General features: G+C 39.4%; 1 long non-coding RNA gene across 1 annotated transcript in view; it reads left to right on the plus strand.

The window, feature by feature from the left end:
* Window positions 1-26,242, plus strand: part of LOC132508914 (uncharacterized) — a 235,701-nt gene that overhangs the window by 174,979 nt on the left and 34,480 nt on the right. The window contains exons 3-4 of the long non-coding RNA XR_009536818.1: window positions 4,885-4,967; window positions 26,180-26,237. This is a non-coding gene — a long non-coding RNA (uncharacterized LOC132508914). The remainder of the gene's footprint in view (window positions 1-4,884; window positions 4,968-26,179; window positions 26,238-26,242) is intronic.

Consider the following 26,242-nt stretch of genomic DNA (forward strand, 5'->3'; position numbering starts at 1 on the left):
ACAGAAAGAGCAAAACCCAACATATAAAATGCCTTACAAACTTAAGCAAAGAAAGATAATTCTTTTCCTGAATAATAGAAGGTCATGAAAAGAAACAGTATTATGTTGATTGCTTAAGGTCAATCTAGAGACACGGGATTTTATCCTTGCGGACAAAGATCTCTACCCTGATCCTATGAACTCTCTCACCGGGTCGTAGTAAAAGAAGTCTTATCCCATGTTGTTGACAAATCAAAAAAAACACACAAAAAAATCTCTATAAAGAAGTAATGCTAAGTGACAGAGTAAACAGGAAGAAGATAAAATGATAAATGTTAAAGTTGATAAACTCTTGAGGTGATGGATGTTAAAATTTATGGAAAAGTTCCTAGTTCTTTTCAAAGACCAATACAAAGTGGTAAGATTTCTCAATTTTCCCCCAGAAGTGATAGACTTAAGAAACATAGGTAGTAGCAAATATAAGCTTTCATCAGTATTTGTACCACTTTTGTTCCCAAAGAAAACATTGTTACAATTCCCTAATTGAGAGTCCCTGGCTGACTTCACTCTTGGTTGGTAATTGGGACTCTGCCACAGGCCAATAGCTCCTGACAGACAGCTTCTGCTGTTGAAGGAGTGACCCCTGGTACAGAGCTGGACATCTGACAGGTTCTCACAAACACATTTCAGTACAGCTTCGTAGTTAGCTCCCTGGCTTTGTCTAAATACATCGTGTAACCAAATCATCCTTAGATACGAAGTTCTGTGCTCCTGACTCTTTCTCATTTTAAAGTCATGTCTCCCTGTCTTGACTGTGGGTCACGTGGTCTCACTGTGCTGTATGCAATACCGTGTTAGCAATTTGAAATGTGATTTAAGGAGAGGTGATAAAATCTTCCTTGAAAGCTGTTCTTGAGTCTCTTCTCAGAAATATTGAATTTAGATACTGATTGATAAATAAGAAAGTCCCAGTGTCCTGTCTGAAGTAGTTTGGGACCTAGAACTGAAAGAAAATTTGTGAAAAGTGTTGTAGTATGCACTTAGGTAACAATTGATTGAAATACATCTTTCTAAAACCCTTATCACATCAAATTAAATTTGAAATGTAAGCATTCAATTTCACAAAAGCTCAAGTTTTTCCTTTTAAAAATTATCTCTAATAATTTATTATGACTTAATATCCAAAATGTCAGTCATGATGATATGCCCTTGGAATCTTTAATACTTACATTTAGAAAACAATTATCTGCTCAATAGTTATGGTCTTTAGAAAAAATGTGAGCCCTCACATATAAAATAATTATCCCACAAAACCTGTACACCTTGGGTTAGCGATTATTATGTTTTAAAGTCGTTTGATTCATTCGGGAATCTGATTAATGGGATAAACCTATCCTTAGAAAGGTTCTCCTTTGAATTCCTACTTTTTTTTTTTAAGTCAAGTTCCATGGGCTAATCAGTGTTTAAACCATTATCTCCCCATCCTTTGGTCATTCGGTTGTGGTTCTGCTAAGCAGCCATTGCTCTTACCAGCCATGGAGAGCCGTCCTTTAAGAGGTCTCTCTTTACTGCCTCAGAATAAAGAAAGCTGACTCGAGTCTGGAGGTATCTCTCTGTAGCCTGCGTGATAACATTACAACAAAAGGCCATCCTAAAATATAGAGTACACAGTCCATTTCTAGCCTAGAAAGATGAATTCTTTTGAGAAGTTCAAACTAGCCTTGCCATTAGCTACTAGTACAGTTAATAACAGGATTTATTCACATTTAGCTCATCAAAGCAAAATGGTGACTACTATTTATTGAGAACCATTTATGTTATGAGTGCTTCCTATATATCATCTGGGATTTCCAAGACATTCCATCAGAGTAGTTGGTATCATACCTATTTCATAGATGGGGAGCTAGGCTCTGAAAGGTCTAAGTAACTCACTCAAAATCACAGTTCGTAACTGGTTGAGATAGGATTTACTCCCAGGACCATGATGTTACAAAGGCCAGTCTCAAAAGCATCCTGATAACTTGACAGTATTTGAGAGGTGGCTAAATGGTTGTCTTAGGCAGGGTTTTCCACGCAGTTATGGAGGCTGGCAAGTCCGAAATCTACAGAGCAGGCCAGCAGGATAGAAACTCAAGGAAAAGTTAATGTTTCAGTCTTACATCCAAAGGCAGTCTGGAGACAGAATTCGTTCTTCCCTAGGGGACCTCAGCCTTTTCTCATAAGACCTTTAACTGGATGAAGCCTATCCAGATTTTGAAGAATAATCTGCTTTATTCAAAGTCAACTGACTTAATGTTAATTTCATTCAAACACTACCTTCACAGTAACATCTAGACTGCTGTTTAACAAAGAACTGGGTACCGTGGTCTAGCCACGTTGACATGTAAAATTAACCACCACAATGATCATTAGACAGGAATGTAGTAAAGTGTCAGGTATCTGATCGGTGATTGACAGTTTCAGGGCCTTTCTGAGGTTCCATGAGTTTGTTATTCTACCCATGAGGCAAAATGCAGGTGATATGAGTGATTACAACCAAGCCAGGAGACATGTCCTCAAGGAGTTCACCATCAAATAAGAGAATCACCAGGAACACAGAAAAACCCCATTAAAGATGAAGTTCATGAAGTGGCTTTCTTGATTCTTATAAATAGATAGTGGGCCCTTGCCAATGTGTTTTGGTCTTGACCTCTTTCCTGAGCCGCAGTGGCTGACCAGTTCTCAGGATAAGGAAGCAGAGATCAGAAAGGTCAATATCATTAGTCAACAGGACTGGGCCTGAACTGAGATGTGTTATCTGACTCCCGGTCCTTTTCCTGCTGTCTTGGCTTCTGCTTCTACTTTATCAGTCCAGTGCAGTTGGATTAACTGAATGATTCTGGGCGTGAAATCAAAATTTGTGTATAAGTCTGCCCTGGACTTCTAGTTGAATCCAGAGCTATTTAAACATTCTTGACCAAATAGTGACCCTCTTGTTTTAGGCTGTGTGCTTTTATTGCACGTTCAGTTTCAGGAGAAGAGTATGGGGAGTGGATAGTGAGGAAGGAAGAACTTGCGAAGAGAAGGTCGACTGTACAGACTCTGGTGTGACGGATGCTGCCATCAGAGGACCTTCACGTCCATGATCTAACCTTGACCTGTGATGCTCCCATGGAAGAGGGAGCTTGTTGCTTGGGACCCCTTGATGAGACCCAAACCTGGGAGTAACCCTGCATGCATTTCAAGTATCAAGTCAATTTTCAGCAAATATGATGAATATGCTCCCCTATCCTGGCCTGATCCAAAATTATTCTTCCAAGAAATCTCAGCCCAGTGGCTGGAAAATAAATGATCCTCTTTTATTCCTAACCAGATTTATTGTGCCACTTGGTTTACAGTCACTTCTTCTTGCTAAAGATCCCAAATCATGACCTGAAGAACAGCAGCAAAATTTTATTAGTAAGACTTTTAATAAACATTTTAAATGTACTTTTAAAATAAGACATTAAAAATCAAGCCAGTCTTCTGAAAAATAAATCAGCCCGCAGCACCTTAGTGTTTCCAATGTAAAGATAAGATTTCAAAAACCAACTTACTTAAAAATCCGAACAGAAACTTCACACCTGCAGATCATCTTAGAAATGTGCAAAATGCAGACACATTTTTAACAAATATAGAAATAACATCCACACATTAGAAATAGAAACTGAGAAACATGAAATCTTACAAACTTGCAATAAACTTTAGAGATGAAAAAATTATATGGCCCCCAAAAGAACAGATCGGTGACTTTTTATCATTCTAATGCTAAGATGAGAAGACATTTACTATCTTTTCTAACACATGAATTTTTACATGAAGACATTTCAAAAATCCCTTGACTGAAAATATAAATTTAAAACATTAAAGATTTTTCTTAGGAAGGAGGTTTTGCTTTTGCAAAACTTGAATGCTGAGATTAATTGCATTAATTCCATGACATTATCCTATTTTATATTAACCTGCTCCTAACCTCTGACCTCATAACCATCATGGCGATTATAAGAGAATTGTTGAGCACCCAAGTGTAGTTAGCAAGAAATAATTAGAAAGCAATATATGATCAAGTATTAAGTAGTGTGTTAAAGTCTCTGAATGCAGCAGCCGTTTAGTTGAAGAGAGGCCAGTGGGAACAACCGGGGGAAATCATGGTAAATTCAGAATCTTCACAAAGGAAATGAAGTGTGCGTTGGATTCAACTGGCATATATAGATACAGCAACAAACTTCGTGTTCGTTAGGCTTTCAGTAAATAACAAGTGGAAAAAATGTTTTTTCAGTTTTTCAAAGTCATGTGTATTTTATGGTTTGGTAATGCTAACCTAAGGATTAATACTATGATCACTCAAATAAAATTTAAGGGAAAGCAGTAAATAATCTTCAGTACTTCTTCATTAGCCGGAAACTTTAAAACACCAGCTAGTCAGCAATCTGTTTTTATTACCCAGATGTCCTTTATCTTGCTCCCATTTTTCATCCCCCTTGTCTTGCCCCGAGGCTGGCCCACCATACAGCTCCAGCGGGCAGTGTTCTCTCATGTTCCAGTGGGTGGTGCCCTTGGACTCCCTTGAGTGGAGCCCCCGGGGCAATCCTGGGGAACTGATTCTCGTCCTTATCATTCCTTTTATCTGGTCACCTCCTTTCTGATGTTTTTCCATTCAAATCCACCTCCTAAACGGACACAATAATTATTTTCTAAAATTCGAATCTGACAGTTCTAATTCCTTATGTCACTCATTCCTTCCTTCATTTATTGATTCATCAAAAAAGTACCAAATTCCCCAGTACTCACAGTTTTTTATAAGAACCAGTGTACCTCTCAAAATTTTAAACTGCATGTCATAGCTTTTTTACTTCATTTCAACAAATATTTGATTATTATATATAGGAACCATAGCCGATCCAGGAACACTCAGAACCTTCTTGTTGGGACCACCCCACCTCTCCAGACGCCCAGCTGTTCTTCACCTGGTAGGTGAAGAATTTTCACTTTTTAAGAATTTTCAGCTATTTCCTGTAAGCTGCTAGGCTGTTTTCTGACTCACAGCTTTAACATCTGCTATTACTTCTGCCTGAAGTTTCTTTTCTGTCTTTTCATCCGTCATGACCCACTAAAACATCTATGAAGCCAAACTGCAGGAGGGCAGGGGTTCTTTAAAAAATTTTTTTTATTAAAAAATTTTTAATTAGATTTTAAAATTTTTTATTTATTATTTTTAATTTTTTAGTTGAAAAAAGTTTTTTTAAGAAGTTCTTGTTCTTTGTTCCCTGAGATATTAAAAGCACCTAGAACAGTGCTTGGCACATGGTAGACACTCAATGAATCTTTGTTGAGAGAGAAACCTTCAAGATGGCAGAGGTGGGCTTCCCTGGTGGCGCAGTGGTTGAGAGTCCGCCTGCCAATGCAGGGGACAAGGGTTCGTGCCCCAGTCTGGAAAGATCCCACATGCCGCGGAGCGGCTAGGCCCGTAAGCCATGGCTGCTGAGCCTGCGTGTCCGGAGCCTGTGCTCCGCAACGGGAGAGGCCACAACAGTGAGAGGCCTGCGTACCGCAAAAAAAAAAAAAAAAAAAAAGATGGCAGAGGAGTAAGACATGGAGATCACCTTCCTCCCCACAAATACATCAGAAATACATCTACATGTGGAACAACTCCTACAGAACACCTACTGAACATTGGCAGAAGACCTCAGACCTCCCAAAAGGCAAGAAACTTCCCAGGTACCTGGGTAGGGCAAAAGAAAAAAGGAAAACAGAGAGAAAAGAATAGGGCGGGGACTTGAACCAGTGGGAGGGAGCTGTGAAGGAGGAAAAGTTTCCACACACTAGGAAGGCCCTTCATGGATGGAGACTGTGGGTGGCAGAGGGGGGGAGCTTCGGAGCCATGGAGGAGAGCGCAGCAACAGGGGTGTGGAGGGCAAAGCAGAGAGATTCCCACACAGAGGATTGGTGCCGACCAGCACTCACCAGCCCAGGAGGCTTGTCTGCTCACCTGCTGGGGGGGGTAGGGGCTGGGAGCTGAGGTTCGGGCTTTGGAGGTCCGACACCAGGGAGAGGACTGGGGTTGGCTGCGTGAACACAGCCTGAAGGGAGTTAGTGCACCACAGCTAGCCGGGAGGGAGTCCAGGAAAAAGTCTGGACCTGCCTAAGAGTCAAGAGACCAGTGTTTCGGGGTGCGCAAGGAGAGGGGATTCTGAGCACCACTTAAATGAGCTCCAGAGATGGGCTCAAGCCACGGCTATCAGTGTGGACACCAAAGACAGGCATGAAACGCTAAGGCTGCTGCTGCCGCCACCAAGAAGCCTGTGTGCGAGCACAGGTCACTGTCCACACCTCCCCTCCTGGGAGTCGGTGCAGCCCGCCACTGCCAGGTCCCACGATCCAGGGACACCTTCCCCAGAAGAACACGCGGCATGCCTCAAGCTGATGCAGCATCACGCCAGCATCTACCGCCGCAGGGTCACCCCTCATTCCATACCCCTCCCTTTCCCCGGCCTGAGTGAGCCAGAGCCCCCTAATCAGCTGCTCCTTTAACCCCGTCCTGTCTGAGTGAAGAACAGATGCCGTCAGGCGACCTACATGCAGAGTCAGGGCCAAATCCAAAGCTGAACCCCAGGAGCTGTGCGAACAAAGAAGAGAAAGGGAAATCTCTCCCAGCAGCCTCAGGAGCAGCGGATTGAATCTCCACAATCAACTCGATGTACCCTGCATCTGTGGAATACCTGAATAGACAATGAATCATCCCAAAATTGACACGGTGGACTTTGGGAGCAACTGTAGACTTGGGGTTTGCTTTCGGCATCCAATTTGTTTCTGGTTTTATGTTTATCTTAGTTTAGTATTTAGAGTTTATTATCATTGGTAGATTTGTTTATTCATTTGATTGCTCTCTTCCTTTTATATATATATATAGATATATATATATTTTTTCCTTTTTCTCTTTTTGTGAATGTGTATGCTTCTTTGTGTGATTTTTTCTGTATAGCTTTTCTTTCACATTGGTCCTAGGGTTGGTGCCTAGGGTTCTGTCTGACCATTTTGGTTTTTGTGGGTTTTTTTGTATAGTTTTTAGCACTTGTTATCATTGGTGGATTTGTATTATGCTTTGGTTGCTGTCTTCTTTCTTTCTTTCTTTTTATTTTTAATTTTTTTATTTTTAATAATTTTTTTATTTTAACAACTATTTTCTTTCTTTCTTTCTTTCTCTCTCTCTTCTTTCTTTCTTTCTTTCTTTCTTTCTTTCTTTCTTTCTTTCTTTCTTTCTTTCTCTCTTTCTACCTTCTCTTCTGAGCTGTGTGGCTGACAGGGATTTGGTGTTCCGGCCAGGTGTCAGGACACTGCTTCTGAGGTGGGAGGCTGAGTTCAGGACATTGGTCCACCAGAGACATTCCAGCTCCACATAGTCACAAATGGCAAATGCTCTCCCAGAGATCTCCATCTCAATGCTAAAACCCAGCTCCTCTCAATGACCAGCAAGCTACAGTGCTGGACATCCTATACCAAACAACTAGCAAGACAGGAACACAACCCCACCCATTAGCAGAGAGGCTGCCTAAAATCATAATAAGTCCACAGACACCCCAAAACACACCACCAGAAGTGGACCTGCCCACCAGAAAGACAAGATCCAGCCTCGCCCACAGAACACAGGCACCAGTCCTCTCCACCAGAAAGCCTACAAAACCCACTGAACCAACCTTAGCCACTGGGTACAGACACCAAAAACAATGGGAAATATGAACCTGCAGCCTGCAAAAAGGAGACCCCAAACACAGTAAGATAAACAAAATGAGAAGACAGAAAAACACACAGCAGATGAAGGAGCAAGATAAAAACCCACCAGACCTAACAAAGGATGAGGAAATAGGCAGTCTACCTGAAAAAGAATTCAGAGTAATGATAGTAAAGATGATCCAAAATCCTGGAAATAGAATGGAGAAAATACAAGAAACGTTTAACAAGGAGCTAGAAGAACTAAACAGCAAACAAACAATGATAACACAAAAAATGAAATTAAAAATTCCCTGGAAGGAATCAATAGCAGAATAACTGAGGCAGAAGAACAGATAAGTGACCGGGAAGTTAAAATAGTGCAAATAACTACCACAGAGCAGAATAAAGAAAAAAGAATGAAAAGAATTGAGGACAGTCTCAGAGACCTCTGGGACAACACTTAACGCACCAACATTCAAATTATAGGGGTCCCAGAAGAAGAAGAGAAAAAGAAAGGGACTGAGAAAATATTTGAAGAGATTATAGTTGAAAACTCCCTAATATGGGAAAGGAAGTAGTCAAGCCCAGGAAGCACAGAGAGTCCCATACAGGAAAAATCCAAGGAGAAACATGCCAAAACACATATTAATCAAACTATCAAAAATTAAATACAAAGAAAAAATATTAAAAGCAGCAAGGGAAAACCAACAAATAACATACAAGGCAATCCCCATAAAGTTAACAGCTGATCTTTCAGCAGAAACTCTACAAGCCAGAAGGGAGTGGAAGGACATAATTAAAGTGATGAAATGGAAAAACCTACAACCAAAATTACTCTACCCAGCTAGGATCTCATTCAGATTTGACGGAGAAATTTAAACCTTTACAGACAAGCAAAAGCTAAAAGAATTCAGCACCACCAAACCAGCTTTACAACAAATGCTAAAGGAACTTCTCTAGGCAGGAAACATAAGAGAAGTAAAAGACCCCCAAACAATTAAGAAAATGGTAATAGGAACATACATATTGATAACTACCTTAAATGTAAATGGATGAAATGCTCCCACCAAAAGACACAGACTGGCTGAATGGATACAAAAACAAGACCTGTATATATGCTATCTACAAGAGACCCACTTCAGACCTAGGGACACATACAGACTGAAAATGAGGGGATGGAAAAAGATATTCCAAGCAAATGGAAATCAAAAGAAGTGCACTATGTAATAATCAAGGAATCAATCCAAGAAGAAGATATAACAATTATAAATATTTATGCACCCAACATAGGAGCACCTCAATACATAAGGCAAATGCTAATGGCCATAAAAGGAGAAAACGACAGTAACACAATCATAGTAAGGGACTTTAACACCCCACTTTCACCAATGGACTGATCATCCCAAATGAAAATAGATAAGGAAACACAAGCTTTAAATGATACATTAATCAAGATGGACTTAATTGATATTTGTAGGACATTCCATGCAAAAACAACAGAATACACTTTCTTCTCAAGTGCTCATGGAACATTCTCCAGGATAGATCATATCTTGGGTCACAAATCAAGCCTTGGTAAATTTAAGAAAATTGAAATCATATCAAGTATCTTTTCTTACCCCAACACTACGAGACTAGATATCAATTACAGGGAAAAAATCTGGAAAAAATACAAACACATGGAGGCTAAACAATACACTACTAAATAACTAAGAGATCACTGAGGATATCAAAGAGGAAATAAAAAAATACCTAGAAACACATGACAGTGAAAACACGACAAAAAACCAATGTGATGCAGCAAAAGCAGTTCTAAGAGGGACGTTTATAGCAATACAATCCTACCTCAAGAAACAAACATCTCAAATAAACAATCTAACCTTACACCAAAAGCAATTAGAGAAAGAAGAACAAAAAAACCCCAAAGTTAGCAGAAGGAAATAAATCATAAAGATCACATCAGAAATAAATGAAAAAGAAATAAAGGAAACAATAGCAAAGATCAATAAAACTAAAAACTGGTTCTTTGAGAAGATCAACAAAATTGATAAACCATTAGCCAGACTCATCAAGAAAAAAAACGAGAAAGACTCAAATCAGTAGAATTAAAAATGAAAAAGAAGTAACAACTGACACTGCAGAAATACAAAGGATCATGAGAAATTACTACAAGCAACTATATGCCAATAAAATGGACAACCTTGAAGAAATGGACAAATTCTTATAAAAGCAGAACCTTCTGAGACTGAACCAGGAAGAAATGGAAAATATAAACAGACCAATCACAAGCACTGAAATTGAAACTGTGATTAAAAATCTTCCAACAAACAAAAGCCCAGGACCAGATGGCTTCACAGGCGAATTTTATCAAACATTTAGAGAAGAGCTAACACCTATCCTTCTCAAACTCTTCCAAAATATAGCAGAGGGAGGAACACTCCCAAAGTCATTCTACGAGGCTACCATCACCCTGATACCAAAACCAGACAAAAATGTCACAAAGAAAATGACAGACCAATATCACTGATGAACATAGATGCAAAAATCCTCAACAAAATACTAGCAAACAGAATCCAACAGCACATTAAAAGGATCATCCACCATGATAAACTGGGGTTTCTCCCAGGAATGCAAGGATTCTTCAATATGCACAAATCAATCAATGTGATAAACCATATTAACAAACTAAAGGAGAAAAACCATATGATAATCCCAATAGATGCAGAAAAAGCTTTTTACAAAATTCAACACCCATTTATGATAAAAAATCCTCCAGAAAGTAGGCATTGAGAGAACTTACCTCAACATAATAAAGGCCATATATGACAAACCCACAGCCAACATCGTCCTCAATGGTGAAAAACTGAAACCATTTCGTCTAAGATCAGGAACAAGACAAGGTTTTCCATGCTCACCACTATTATTCAACATAGTTTTGGAATTTTTAGCCACAGCAATCAAAGAAGAAAAAGAAATAAAAGCAATCCAAATTGGAAAAGAAGAAGTAAGGCTGTCACTCTTTGCAGATGACATGGTACTATACATAGAGAATCTTAAAGATGCTACCAGGAAACTACTAGAGCTAATCAATGAATTTGCTAAAGTAGCAGGATACAAAATTAATGCACAGGAAGCTCTTGCATTCCTATACACTAATGATGAAAAATCTGAAAGAGAAATTAAGGAAACACTCCCATTTACCATAGCAACAAAAAGAATAAAATACCTAGGAATAAGCCTACCTAAGGAGACAAAAGACCTGTATGCAGAAAATTATGACACTGATGAAAGAAATTAAAGATGATACAAACAGATGGAGAGATATACCATGTGCTTGGATTGGAAGAATCAACATTGTGAAAACGACTATACTACCCAAAGCAATCTGTAGATTCAATGCAATCCCTATCAAACTACCAATGGCATTTTTCACAGAACTAGAACAAAAATTTCACAATTTGTATGGAAGCACAAAAGACCTCGAATAGCCAAAGCAATCTTGAGAAAGAAAAACGGAGCTGGAGGAATCAGGCTCCTGGACTTCAGACTATACTACAAAGCTACAGTCATCAAGACAGTGTGGTACTGGCACAAAACCAGAAATATAGATCAATGGAACAGGATAGAAAGCCCAGAGATAAACCCATGCACATATAGTCACCTTATCTTTGATGAAGGAGGCAAGAATATACCATGGAGAAAAGACAGCCTCTTCAATAAGTGGTGCTGGGGAAACTGTACAGCTACATGTAAAAGAATGAAATTAGAACACTTCCTAACACCATACACAAAAATAAACTCAAAATGGTTTAAAGACCTAAATGTAAGGCCAGACACTATCAAACTCTTAGAGGAAAACATAGGCAGAACACTCTTTGACATAAATCACAGCAAGATCCAATTGACTCACCTCCTAGAGAAATGGAAATAAAATAAAAAAGAAACAAATGGGACCTAATGAAGCTTAAAAGCTTTCGCACAGCAAAGGAAACCATAAACAAGAGGAAAGACAACCCTCAGAATGGGAGAAAATATTTGCAAATGAAGCAACTGACAAAGAATCTCCAAAATATATAAGCAGCTCATGCAGCTCAATATTAAAAAAACAAACAACCCAATCCAAAAATGGGCAGAAGACCTAGACAGACATTTCTCCAAAGAAGATATACAGATTGCCAACAAACACATGAAAGGATGTTCAACATCACTAATCATTAGAGGCATGCAAATCAAAACTACAATGAGGTATCACCTCACACCAGTCAGAATGGCCATCATAAAAAGTCTATAAACAATAAATGCTGGAGAGGGTGTGGAGAAAAGGGAACCCTCTTGCATAGTTGGTGGGAATGTATATTGATACAGACACTATGGAGAACAGTATGGAGGTTCCTTAAAAAACTAAAATTAGAACTACCATACGACCCAGCAATCCCACTACTGGGCATATACCCTGAGAAAACCATAATTCAAAAAGAGTCATGTACCACAATGTTCATTGCAGCATTATGTACAATAGCCAGGACATGGAGGCAACCTAAGTGTCCATCGACAGATGAATGGATAAAGAAGATGTGGTACATGTATACAATGGAATATTACTGATGTAATGTTATACCATGAAAAGAAATATTACAGCAATAAAAAGAAACGAAATTGAGTTATTTCTAATGAGGTGGATGGTCCTAGAGACTGTATTACAGAGTTAAGTAAGTCAGAAAGGGAAAAACAAATACTGTATGCTAACACATATGTATGGAATCTAAAAAAAAAAAAAAAAAAAAAGAACAATGGTTCTGAAGAACCTAGCAGCAGCACAGGAATAAAGATGCAGACCTACTAGAGAATGGACTTGAGGACATGGGGAGGGGGAAGGGTAAGCTGGGACGAAGTGAGAGAGTGGCATGGACATATATACACTCCCAAATGTAAAATAGATTGCTAGTGGGAAGCAGCCGCATAGCACAGGGAGATCAGCTCGGTGCTTTGTGACCACCTAGAGGGGTGGGATAAGGAGGGTGGGACGAAGACACAAGAGGGAGTAGATATGGGGATATATGTATATGTATAGCTGATTCACTTTGTCATAAAGCAGAAACTAACACACCATTGTAAAGCAATTATACTCCAATAAAGATGTAAAAAAAAAAATCTTTGTTAAATGTGTGAATGAATGAATATATGAATGAAGGCCCAGCTCATATAGCTTCTCCTGGGCAGCACTGGGAGTTTTTTTTTTTTTTTCCGGTACGCAGGCCTCTCACTGTTGTGGCCTCTCCCATCGCAGAGCACAGGCTCCGGACGCGCAGGCTCAGCGGCCACGGCTCACGGGGCCAGCCTCTCCGCAGCATGTGGGATCCTCGCGGACCAGGGCATGAACCCGTGTCCCCTGCATCGGCAGGCGGACTCTCAACCACTGCGCTACCAGGGAAGTCCCCACACTGGGAGTTTTTTAAAGCAAACACTCCAACAGCTACTGATGTTGGGGAGGTGTTTCAGGGGACACTGGGGACTTCCTGTGACAGACTTTTCCAGTGATTCCTCAAGCATCGCCTGAGGAATCACTCCGGAAAGAAGGAGGAAACGGCAAACATTTGGAAATGGAGTCTGGAAAGTTATGCCTATCCCGTAAGAATTTTCCCTTCTTATGTTCACTTGATTTTACTCATCTGTGACTCAGCTTCTGATGAATCACTCAAAGCATGTTTATCCTCTGTAAGTGGGATGTACACAGGTGAAATTAAATGGACACATGAGGAAAGCATGAAACGAACCTGTAAGAACAATGTCAGGAAAGGCTCAAACCCATGACAAACGAAGTTCATGAGAAATGCTAGAAAAAAATACAGGTTTTTTTTTCTTTGTTTGTTTGTTTGAAGCAACAAGAACAAAGAAGGCATGGGCCTTTGGGAAATATGATGTCATGTTGACCAAAAGCTGAACTGTGTGATTCCCATATGGCTTTGGTGCCTTCAACTCTGAGGACGGTCCCAGAGTGCAAAGGGTAGGGCAGCTCTGATGAGGAAAAAACAAAAGGCAAGTCAGCTGCAAAGAATATTTAAACAAAACCAGTCAGTTTCAACATACTCAAATCTCTCTGTACATGAGCATTACATCTGAATGGGTTCAATAAACATGTGTAATCTCAGAAAAATTTTATAATTTTAAAAAAATATATGGATGCTATGAGGTTTTTTTTTCTTTTTTTTTTTTGGCTGGAGAATGGCAAATAGTACAAATCTTCTGGAATTTCCAGAAACTATAGACTTTTGTGAATTGTGGCCAAAATATACAATTATCTCTTTTCAGTGGATTGTCTGTGAGTATTTAGAAAAGAATCTGGTGATTGTGCGTTCCCCAAAAACATGTCAAGCTAGACCCAAGCAATTTAACATTTTTTGTTAGGGTTACTAGGCACGTGTTTCAAATGTACCAGATGCAGTCGCCAGTTACTCTCGGATCATCGCAACTGTGATACTGAAATGCTGAAGGAACGCGAGCTTTGGGGACCAACCCAGATTTACAACATCAGGATGCCATCTGCTGTTTAATTGTCTGAGGCTGCCACGGAGCTCCAAAGTTCAACATGCCCCTGACTTGAGATCCATCTTTCTCCAGATGTTTATTAGTAACTAAAATGAAGGCATAAAAGACAGGCAAATCTATTTTAGGAAGACAAATATATTTGAGGGATATTTGATATACTATACTGCATGCACTGTGATACTTGTTATTTCTTTCGGAGTATCTGGGGTGCAGAATAAAGGCGTGTTTTGGGGCTTCCATCCAATTAACCATGCTAGGTGACATGTGACATCTAAGATTTCTGAAACTTCGAACTGCTTCCATTATGATATAGCTCTTTAGGTATTAATAAGATTTTTCCTTATATTGTGACATTTCATGGACTAGATTATGATCTATAGATGAGAGACCATCTTTATGGCCGTTACAACCATGATGAGCATTGCTAAACCTTTGCACACCTGCCTCTCGGTGGGCTCCACTAGATGCTGTGTAAAATTGCCTTGCACAGTCTCTGGGTCTTTGTCATGTGTCACAGCCAAGCTTTGATAGGATTTTCATGAAGAGGAAGCTGACACGTACAGAAACAATATTCAAATATAGGACTTGGTAGAAACTTTTTTTTAGGGTTTACTTCTATTAGTGAAAGACATGCTATAGAACTCAGTAAGGATGCACCGTGGGGTTGCAGGTTTAGGAGAAATGAAACATCAAAACAGAAGGAAAAGGAACTGATCCTACTTCTCAGAAGGACAAGAATGTGATTCTGAAGTAAAATTTCAGCAGAATGAAAAGCATATACGCTGGAATGGAATTGAGACCCAATTCTGGAATCACCTCCTGTGAATTTGTAACGCTAGGCCTCAGCTTTCTCATCAGGTACACAGAGAACACCGTGTAACATCATGGGAAGAATAATAACGTAATTGGTATAGCATTTATAGAGGTTTAGAAAGTGCCGCCACATGCATTACCAACTGGATACAATAACCACATGAAGGATTATTGTAAATCCCTGTTTTGCACATGAGGAAACAGATGCTTGGGGAATTTGAGGGCCTTGCCGGGAACTGTGACCAAGCTGCTCTCATGTGTCGGCATCAGGACTGAGGCCCAGGAACACTGGGCAGCCTGGGCTTCACTCTCCAATCCCAGCTCAACCACCAGCAAATCAGGTTCTTGACAAGACAGGTTGCTTCCCAAACCACCAAGTTCCTTCCTTCTGAAAAAAGGGGGCTGAGGAGGATAACATTCCTACAGCCAAGTCATTCAGTCATTTCTTTTTTAACATCTTTATTGGAGTAGAATTGCTTTGCAATGCTGTTTTACTTTCTGCTGTATAACAAAGTGAATCAGCTATATGTATACATATATCCCCATATCTCCTCCCTCTTGTGGTTCCCTCCCACCCCTCGAGGTGGTCACAAAGCACCGAGCTGATCTCCCTGTGCTATGCGACTGCTTCCCACTAGCTATCTATTTTACATTTGGGAGTGTATATATGTCCATGCCACTCTCTCACTTCGTCCCAGCTTACCCTTCCCCCTCCCCGTGTCCTCAAGTCCATTCTCTACGTCTGCGTCTTTACTCCTGTCCTGCCCCTAGGTTCAGCAGAACCTTTTTTTTTATATTCCATATATATGTGTTAGCATACGGTATTTGCTTTTCTCTTTCTGACTTACTTCACTCTGTATGACAGACTCTAGGTCCATCCACCTCACTACAAATAACTCAATTTTGTTTCTTTTTATGGCTGAGTAATATTCTATTGTATAAATGTGCCACATCTTCTTTATCCATTCATCTGTTGATGGACACTTAGGTTGCTTCTGTGTCCTGGCTATTGTAAATAGAGCTGCAATGAGCATTGTGGTACATGACTCTTTTTGAATTATGGCTTTCTCAGGGTATATGCCCAGTAGTGGGATTGCTGGATCATATGGTAGTTCTATTTTTAGATTTTTAAGGAACCTCCATACTGTTCTCTATAGTGGCTGTATCAGTTTACATTCCCACCAACTGTGCAAGAGGGTTCCCTTTTCTCCACACCCTCTCCAGCATTTATTGTTTGTAGATTTTTTTTTTAATTTATTTGGTTTTGGCTGCATTGGGTCTTTGTTGCTGTACGAAGGCTTCTCATTGCGGTGGCTTCCCCCGTTGCAGAGCACGGGCTCCAAGGGCGCGGGCCTCAGCAGTCGTGGCACACGGGCTCAGCTACTCCGCGGCATGTGGGATCCTCCCAGACCAGGGATCGAACCCCACATCCCCTGCACTGGCAGGCGAATTCTCAACCACTGCACCACCAGGGAAGTCCCTGTTTGTAGATTTTTTGATGATGGCGATACTGACTGGTGTGAGGTGATACCTCATTGTACTTTTGATTTGCATTTCTCTAATGATTAGTGATGTTGAGCATCCTTTCATGTGCTTCTTGGCCATCTGTTTGTCTTCTTTGGGGAAATGTCTGTTTAGGTCTTCAGCCCATTTTTGGATTGGGTTGTTTGTTTTTTTAATATTGAGCTGCATGAGCTGTTTATATATTTTGGAGATTAATCCTTTGTCCGTTGATTCGTTTGCAAATATTTTCTCCCATTCTGAGGGTTGTCTTTTCATCTTGTTTATGGTTTCCTTTGCTGTGCAAGAGCTTTGAAGTTTCATTAGGTCCCATTTGTTTATTTTTGTTTTTATTTCCATTACTCTAGGAGTGGATCAAAAAATATCTTGCTGTGATTTATGTCAAAGAGTGTTCTTCCTATGTTTTCCTCTAAGAGTTTTATAGTGTCAGGTCTTACATTTAGGTCTCAAATCCATTTTGAGTTTATTTTTGTGTACGGTGTTAGGGAGTGTTCTAATTTCATTCTTTTACATGTAGCTGTCCAGTTTTCCCAGCACCACTTACTGAAGAGGCTGTCTTTTCTCCATTGGATATCCTTGCCTTCTTTGTCATAGATTAGTTAACCATAGGTGTGTGGGTTTATCTCTGGGCTTTCTATCCTGTTCCATTGATCTATATTTCTGTTTCTGTGCCAGTACCATATTGTCTTGATTACTGTAGCTTTGTAGTATAGTCTGAAGTCAGGGAGTCTGATTCCTCCAGCTCCGTTTTTTTCCCTCAAGACTGCTTTGGCTATTCAGGGTCTTTTGTGTCTCCATACAAATTTTAAGATTTTTGTTCTAGTTCTGTAAAAAATATCATTGGTAATTTGGTAGGGATTGCATTGAATCTGTAGATTGCTTTGGGTAGTATAGTCATTTTCACAATATTGATTCTTCCAATCGAAGAACATGGTATATCTCTCCATCTTTTGGTATCAGCTTTAATATCTTTCATCAGTGTCTTGTAGTTTTCGGCATACAGGTCTTTCGTCTCCCTAGGTAGGTTTATTCCTAGGTATTTTATTCTTTTTGTTGCAATGGTAAATGGGAGTGTTTCCTTAATTTCTCTTTCAGATTTTTCATCATTAGTGTATAGGAATGCAAGAGATTTCTGTGCATTAATTTTGGATCCTGCAACTTTACCTAATTCATTGATTAGCTCTAGTAGTTTTCTGGTGACATCTTTAGGATTCTCTGTGTATAGTATCATGTCATCTGCAATCAGTGACAGTTTTACTTCTTATTTTCCAATTTGTATTCCTTTTATTTCTTTTTCTTCTCTGATTGCCATAGCTCGGACTTCCAAAACTATGTTGAATACTAGTGGTGAGAGTGGACATCCTTGTCTTGTTCCTGATCTTAGAGGAAATGCTTTCAGTTTTTCACCACTGAGAATGATGTTTGCTGTGGGTTTGTCATATATGGCCTTTATTATGTTGAAGTAGGTTTTCTCTGTGCCCACTTCCTGGAGAGTTTTTATCATAAATGGGTGTTGAATTTTGTCAAAAGCTTTTTCTGCATCTATTGAGATGGTCATATGGTTTTTATTCTTCAATTTGTTAATATGGTGTATCACATTGATTGAGTTACATATATTGAAGAATCCTTGCATCTCTGGGATAAATCTCACTTGATCATGGTGTATGATCCTTTTAATGTGTTGTTGGATTCTGTTTGCTATTATTTTATGAGGATTTTTGCATCTATATTCATCAGTGATATTGGTCTGTAATTTGCTTTTTTTGTGTTATCTTTGTCTGGTTTTGGTATCAGGGTGATGGTGGCCTCATGGAATGAGTTTGAGAGTTTTCCTTCCTCTGCAATTTTTTGGAACAGTTTGAGAAGGATGGGTATTAGCTTTTCTCTAAATGTTTGATAGAATTCACCTGTGAAGCCATCTGGTCCTGGACTTTTGTTTGTTGGAAGATTTTTAGTCACAGTTTCAATTTCATTACTTGTGATTGGTCTGTTCATATTTTCTATTTCTTCCTGGTTCAGTCTTGGAAGGTTATACCTTTCGAAGAATTTGTCTATTTCTTCCAGGTTGTCCATTTTATTGGCATCGAGTTTCTTGTAATAGTCTCTTAGGATGCTTTGTATTTCTGTGGTGTCTCTTGTAACTTCCCCTTTTTCATTTCTAATTTTATTGATTTGAGTCCTCTCCCCCTTTTTGATAATGAGTCTGCCTAAAGGGTTATCAATTTTCTTTATCTCCTCAACGAACCAGTTTTTAGTTTTATTGATCTTTGCTATTGTTTTCTTTGTTTCTATTTCATTTATTGCTGCTCTGATCTTTATGATTTCTTTCCTTCTGCTAACTTTGGGTTTTGTTTATTCTTCTTTCTCTAGTTCTTTCAGGTGTAAGGTTAGATTGTCTATTTGAGATTTGCCTTGTTTCTTGAGGTAGGCTTGTACAGCTATAAACTTCCCTCTTAGAACTGCTTTTGCTGCATCCCATAGGTTTTGGATCATCGTGTTTTCATTGTCATTTGTCTCTAGGTATTTTTTGATTTCCTCTTTGATTTCTTCAGTGATCGCTTGGTTATTTAGTGACGTATTGTTTAGCCTCCATGTGTTTGTGTTTCTTATGTTTTTTCCATGTAATTGATTTCTAATCTCATAGCATTGTGATCAGAAAAGATGCTTCATATGATTTCAATTTTCTTAAATTTACTGAGGCTTGATTTGTGACCCAAGATGTGATCTTTCCTAGAGAATGTTCCATGCACACCTGAGAAGATAGTGTAATCTGCTGTTTTTGGATGGAATGTCCTATAAATATCAATTAAATCTATCTGGTGTATTGTGTCATTTTAAGCTTGTGTTTCCTTAGTAATTTTCTGTTTGGATGATGTGTCCATTGGTGTAAGTGAGGTGTTCAAGTCCCCCACTATTACTGTGTTACAGTTGATTTCCTGTTTTATAGCTGTTAGCAGTTGCCTTATGTATTGAGGTGCTCCTATGTTGGGTGCATATATATTTATAATTGTTATATCTTCTTCTTAGATTGATCCCTTGATCATTATGTAGTGTGCTTCTTTGTCTCTTATAATAGTCTTTATTTTAAAGTCTACTTTGTCTGATATGAGAATTGCTACTCCAGCTTTCTTTTGATTTCCATTTGCATGGAATATCTGTTTCCATCCCTTCACTTTCAGTCTCTGTGTGTCCCTAGGTCTGAAGTGGGTCTCTTGTAGACAGCATATATACAGGTCTTGTTTTTGTATCCATTCAGCCAATCAGTGTCTTTTGGTTGGAGCATTTAATCCATTTACATTTAAGGTAATTATCAATGTGTATGTTCCTATTATCATTTTCTTAATTGTTTTGGGTTTGTTTTTGTAGGCCCTTTTCTTCTCTTGTGTTTCCCACCTAGAGAAGTTCCTTTAGCATTTGTTGTAGAGCTGGTTTGGTGGTGCTGAATTATCTTAGCTTTTGCTTGTCTGTAAAGCTTTTGTTTTCTCTGTCAAATCTGAATGAGATCCTTGCCGGGTAGAGTAATCTTGGTTGTAGGTTCTTCCCTTTCATCACTTAAAGTATGTTATGCCACTCCCTTCTGGCTTGTAGAGTTTCTGCTGAGAAATCAGCTGTTAACCTTATGGGCATTCCCTTGTATGTTATTTGTCATTTTTCCCTTGCTGCTTTCAATAATTTTTTTTGTCTTTAATTTTTGCCAATTTGATTACTATGTGTCTCAGCATGTTTCTCCTTGGGTTTATCCTGTATGGGACTTGCTGCACTTCCTGGACTTGGGTGGCTATTTCCTTTCCCATGTTAGGGAAGTTTTCGACTGTAATCTCTTCAAATATTTCCTCAGGTCCTTTCTCTCTCTTTTCTCCTTCTGGGACCCCTGTAATGTGAATGTTGTTTTGTTTAATGTTGTCCCATACATCTCTTAGGCTGTCTTCATTTCTTTTCATTCTTTTTTCTTTATTCTGTTCCGCAGCAGTGAATTCCACCCTTCTGTCTTCCAGGTCACTTATCTGTTCTTCTGCTTCAGGTATTCTGCTATTGATTCCTTCTAGTGTATTTTTCATTTCAGTTATTGTATTGTTCTTCTCTGTTTGTTCTTTAATTCTTCTCGATCTTGGTTAAACATTTCTTGCATCTTCTCGATCTTTGCCTCCATTCTTTTTCCGAGGTCCTGGATCATCTTCACTATCATTATTCTGAATTCTTTTTCTGGAAGGTTGCCTATCTCCACTTCATTTAGTTGTTTTTCTGGGGTTTTATCTTGTTCCTTCATCTGGTACATAGCCTTCTGCCTTTTCATCTTGTCTGTTTTTCTGTGAATGTGGTTTTTGTTCCACAGGCTGCAGGATTGTAGTTCTTCTTGCTTCTGCTGTCTGCCCTCTGGTGGATGAGGCTATCTAAGAGGCTTGTGGAAGTTTCCTGATGGGAGGGACTGGTGTTGGGTAGAGCTGGCTGTTGCTCTGATGGGCAGAGCTCAATAAAACTTTAATCCACTTGTCTGCTGATGGGTGGGGCTGGGTTCCCTCCCTGTTGGTTGTTTGGCCTGAGGCGGCCCAACACTGGAGCCTACCCGGGCTCTTTGGTGGGGCTAAAGGTGGAATCTGGGAAAGCTCACGCCAAGGAGTACTTCCCAGAACTTCTTCTGCCAGTATCCTGTCCTCATGGTAAGGCACAGCCACTCCCTGCCTCTGCAGGAGACCCTCCAACACTAGCAGGTAGGTCTGGTTCAGTATCCTATGGCATCACCACTCCTTCCCCTTGATCCCAATGCTCACACTACTTGGTGTGTGCCCTCCAAGAGTGGAATCTCTGTTTCCCCCAGTCCTGTTGAAGTCCTGCAATCAATTCCCACTAGCCTTCAAAGTCTGATTCTCTAGGAATTCCTCCTCCCATTGCTGGACCTCCAGGTTCGGAAGCCTGGCATGGGGCTCAGAACCTTCACTCCAGTGGGTGGACTTCTGTGGTATAAGTGTTCTCCAGTTTCTGAGTCACCCACCCAGCAGTTATGGAATTTGATTTTATTGTGATTACGCCCCTTCTACCATCTCATTGTGGCTTCTCCTTTGTCTCTGGATGTGGGGTATCCTTTTTGGTGAGTTCCAGTGTCTTCCTGTCAATGACTGCTCAGCCGTTAGTTATGATTCTGGTGTTCTTGAAAGAGGGAGTGAGGGCACGTCCTTCTACTCTGCCATCTTGACCCAATCTCTCTTCCTTTTCATTTTTAATTCTGTTGATTTATTTTCCCATTTTTCTTGATGAGTCTGGCTAATGGTTTATCAATTTTGTTTATCTTCTCAAAGAACCAGCTTTTAGTTTTATTGATCTTTGCTATTGTTTCCTTCATTTTTTAAATTTATTTCTAATGTGATCTTTATGATTTATTTCCTTCTGCTAACTTTGAGGTTTTTTTGTTATTCTTTCTCTAATTGCTTTAGGTGTAAGTTTAGGTTGTTTATGTGAGATTTTTCTTGTGTCTTGAGGTAGGCTTGTATAGCTATAAACTTCCCGCTTAGAACTGCTTTTGCTGCATCCCATAGGTTTTGGGTCATCTTGTTTTCATTGTCATTTGTTTCTAGATATTTTTTGATTTCCTCTTTGATTTCTTCAGTGATCTCTTGGTTTTTCAGTAGTGTATTGTTTAGCCTCCATGTATTTGTATTTTTTCCAGATTTTTCCCTGTAATTGATATCTAGTCTCATAGTGTTGTGATTGGAAAAGATACTTGATACGATTTCAATTTTCTTAAATTTACCGAGGCTTGATTTGTGACCCAAGATATGATCTATCCTGGAGAATGTTCCATGAGCACTTGAGAAGAAAGTGTATTCTGTTGTTTTTGCATGGAATGTCCTATAAATATCAATTAAGTCCATCTTGATTAATGTACCATTTAAAGCTTGTGTTTCCTTATCTATTTTCATTTTGGATGATCTGTCCATTGGTGAAAGTGGGGTGTTAAAGTTCCCTACTATGACTGTGTTACTGTCGATTTCCCCTTTTATGGCTGTTAGCATTTGCCTTATGTATTGAGGTGCTCCTATGTTGGGTGCATAAATATTTACAATTGTTATATCTTCTTCTTGGATTGATCCCTTGATCATTATGTAGTGTGCTTCTTTGTCTCTTGTAATAGTCTTTATTTTAAAGTCTATTTTGTCTGATATGAGAATTGCTACTCCAGCTTTCTTTTGATTTCCATTTGCTTGGAATATCTTTTTCCATCCCCTCATTTTCAGTCTGTATGTGTCCCTAGGTTTGAAGTGGGTCTCTTGTAGACAGCATATATACAGGTCTTGTTTTTGTATCCATTCAGCCAGCCAGCCAATGTCTTTTGGTTGGAACATTTCATCCATTTACGTTTAAGATAATTATCGATATGTATATTCCTATTACCATTTTCTTAATTGTTTTGGGTTTGTTTTTGTAGGTCTTTTCTTTCTCTTGTACTTCCTGCCTAGAGAAGTTCCTTTAGCGTTTGTTGTAAAACTGGTTTGGTAGTGCTGAATTCTCTTAGCTTTTCTTGTCTGTAAAGGTTTTAATTTCACCGTTGAATGTGAATGAGATCCTTGCTGGGTAGAGTAATTTTGGTTGTAGTTTTTTCCCTTTCATCACTTTAAATATGTCCTGCCAGTCCTTTCTGGCTTTCAGAGTTTCTGCTGAAAGATCAGCTGTTAACTTTATGGGGATTGCCTTGTATGTTATTTGTTGGTTTTCCCTTGCTGCTTTTAATATTTTTTCTTTGTATTTAATTTTTGATAATTTGATTAATATGTGTCTTGGCATGTTTCTCCTTGGATTTATCCTCTATGGGACTCTCTGTACTTCATGGGCTTGATTGACTCTTTCCTTTCCTATATTAGGGAAGTTTTCAACTATAATCTCTTCAAATATTTTCTCAGTTCCTTTCTTTTTCTCTTCTTCTTCTGGGACCCCTATAATTCAAATGTTGGTGCTATTAATGTTATCCCAGAGGTCTCTGAGACTGTCCTCAATTCTTTTCATTCTTTTTCTTTATTCTGCTCTGTGGTAGTTATTTGCACTATTTTAGCATCCAGGTCACTTATCCGTTCTTCTGCCTCAGTTATTCTGCTATTGGTTCCTTCTAGAGAATTTTAAATTTCATTTATTGTGTTGTTCATCATTGTTTGTTTGCTCTTTACTTCTTCTAGTTCTTTGTTAAATGTTTCTTGTATTTTCTCCATTCTATTTCCAAGATTTTGGATCATCGTTTCTATCATTACTCTGAATTCTTTTTCAGGTAGACTGCCTATTTCTTTTGCATTTGTTTGGTCTGGTAGGCTTTTACATTTCTCCTTCATCTGCTGTGTAGTTCTCTGTCTTCTCATTTTGCTTAACTTAACTGTGTTTGGGGTCTCCTTGTCTCAGGCTGCTGGTTTGTAGTTACCATTATTTTTGGCGTTTGCCCCCAGTGGATAAAGTTGGTTCAGTGGGTTGTGTAGACTTCCTGGTGGAGGGGCCTGGTGCCTGTGTTCTGGTGGATGAGGCTGGGTCTTGTCTTTCTGGTGGGCAGGACCACATCCAGTTGTGTATTTTGGGGTGTCTGTGAACTTATTATGATTTTAGGCAGTCTCTCTGCTAATGGGTGGGGTTGTGTTCCTGCTTTGCTAGTTGTTTGGCATAGGGTGTCCAGCACTGTAGCTTGCTGGTCATTGAGTGGAGCTGGGTCTTAACATTGAGATGGAGATCTCTGGGAGAGCTCTACCTGATTGATATTACACGAGGCTGGGAGGTCTCTGGTGGTCCAGTATCCTGAACTCGGCTCTCCCACCTCAGAGACTCAGGCCTGACACTCAGCCAGCCAAAGCACTACGACTCTGTCAGCCACATGGCTATTTTTTTTGTGAAAGTCAGCAAAACAGGACAGCCCCAGGCCTCCCTCACTGGAGCTCAGGCAGAGTTGTAGAAAGTACGGTTCCTGAGGACAGGCAGCTTAGCTGCATTCCATTCAATCATTTTTTATCAAAGATTATGTTTAGCTTGGGACTTCCCTGGTGGCACAGTGGTTAAGAATCTGCCTGCCAATGCAGGGGACACGGGTTCAAGCCCTGGTTCGGAAAGATCCCACATGCCATGGAGCAACTAAGCCCGTGTTCGTGAGCCCAGAACCACAACTACTGAGCCCACATTCTGCAACTACTGAAGCCTGCATGCACCTAGAGCCCATGCTCTGCAACAAGAGAAGCCACTGCAATGAGAAGCCCGAGCACCACAACAAAGAGTAGCCCCCGCTCGCCGCAACTAGAGAAAGTCCACGTGCAGCAACAAGACCCAACACAGCCAAAATTATTAAATTTAAAAAATAAATTAATTAATTTAAAATGTATTTTTAAAAGTACAATGTTAAATGTTAATCTCATCCTAAAAACACCACAGAAACATCCAAAATAATGTTCCACCAAATATATTGGAACTGTGGCCCAGCCACGTAAAATAAAATAAAATAAAATAAAATAAATTATGTTTATCTAAACGGTTTCACTTATTCGTGTTGGTATGAAATGTTAAAACTTCTGAAATATCATAGTCTCACATAGATGAAATATCAGTACTGACTCACGTGTCTTCATTTTTTCTACCTGAACCCAATTTAAGGGCAATTTTCTAAGAATATTTTAAGAAGAATACCTGGCATCTGGTTGCTCTTCCTGTCCATTTCTGTATGACCTTTCTTTTCAAAGTTTTGACCTGCATCTTAATTTCCATCTCAAAAACAGCAGTTGCTTCGGTACCTGATGGATCCCTCATATTCTTCTTTCCACTTTAAAAATCTACATCAGTTTCAGAAAAAAAATGAGTGCAGGCCGTTCAATTTTATCTAGAGCAGCAAATCTGTGCCTAGGAAGTTCAAATAGAGGCTAGCCTCTATAGAAACAACTTTTAAATAAACTTAGAAACCGAACTATTTAGACTTTCCATTCTTGGCATATAATACTTTTATTTTAGCAAAGAAAGGACAATGAAAACTTTTCAAGGAGGTCAGAAGTTGTGTTCCGTACTCTAATTTGATTTGCCCCAACTGGAGGGCATTTTCAACACAGTGTAAACAGTTTTCAGCAAACACATTCTTAAAGATCTTTTCAACTCTCTGGTTTCAATGGACGGTGAGTGGACACATATGTTAATGAAGTATGTTTATTACCAAAGCTGATGCTGAAATCAAACTACCGGCTAGCCTGCCATGTCCATTTCTACCTATGTTGTTGGTACAACCAACTGACTCCTCTTATAGATTTTTCTATGTTCTTTTTCATTCACCCTTTCTTCTCCTCTCCCAAGGAGATAATTGACACTGCCTTTGCATTTCTTGCTTAGCCCAGCTCTGCCTCCTGGGATGTACCTCCTGCTTCAAATCATGGCTGATGTTGTAGAAATTTCCCCTTCCAGGACCCACCCCCTCAGTTCCTAATTTCCAAATTTCACATTTAGCCACAGTATTCTTTGCCTCTGGTCTCTATCAAATGCTACTTAAATAATGTTGCTAGGAAAATTGAAACAGTAGTATCATTTATTTTGTTTCTCCACTTATTCTAAAATGTTCTGCTTCTCAAAACAAAACTTTTCGTTTTATCTATTTTAGAGGAAGAGGAGGCACCCTCATCCCCCCCAGTAGTTTGGTCTCCACCAGAAACACCGAGGTCAG

The sequence above is a fragment of the Lagenorhynchus albirostris genome, chromosome 18 (assembly GCF_949774975.1).
Source record: "Lagenorhynchus albirostris chromosome 18, mLagAlb1.1, whole genome shotgun sequence".
NCBI classification, from domain to species: domain Eukaryota; kingdom Metazoa; phylum Chordata; class Mammalia; order Artiodactyla; family Delphinidae; genus Lagenorhynchus; species Lagenorhynchus albirostris.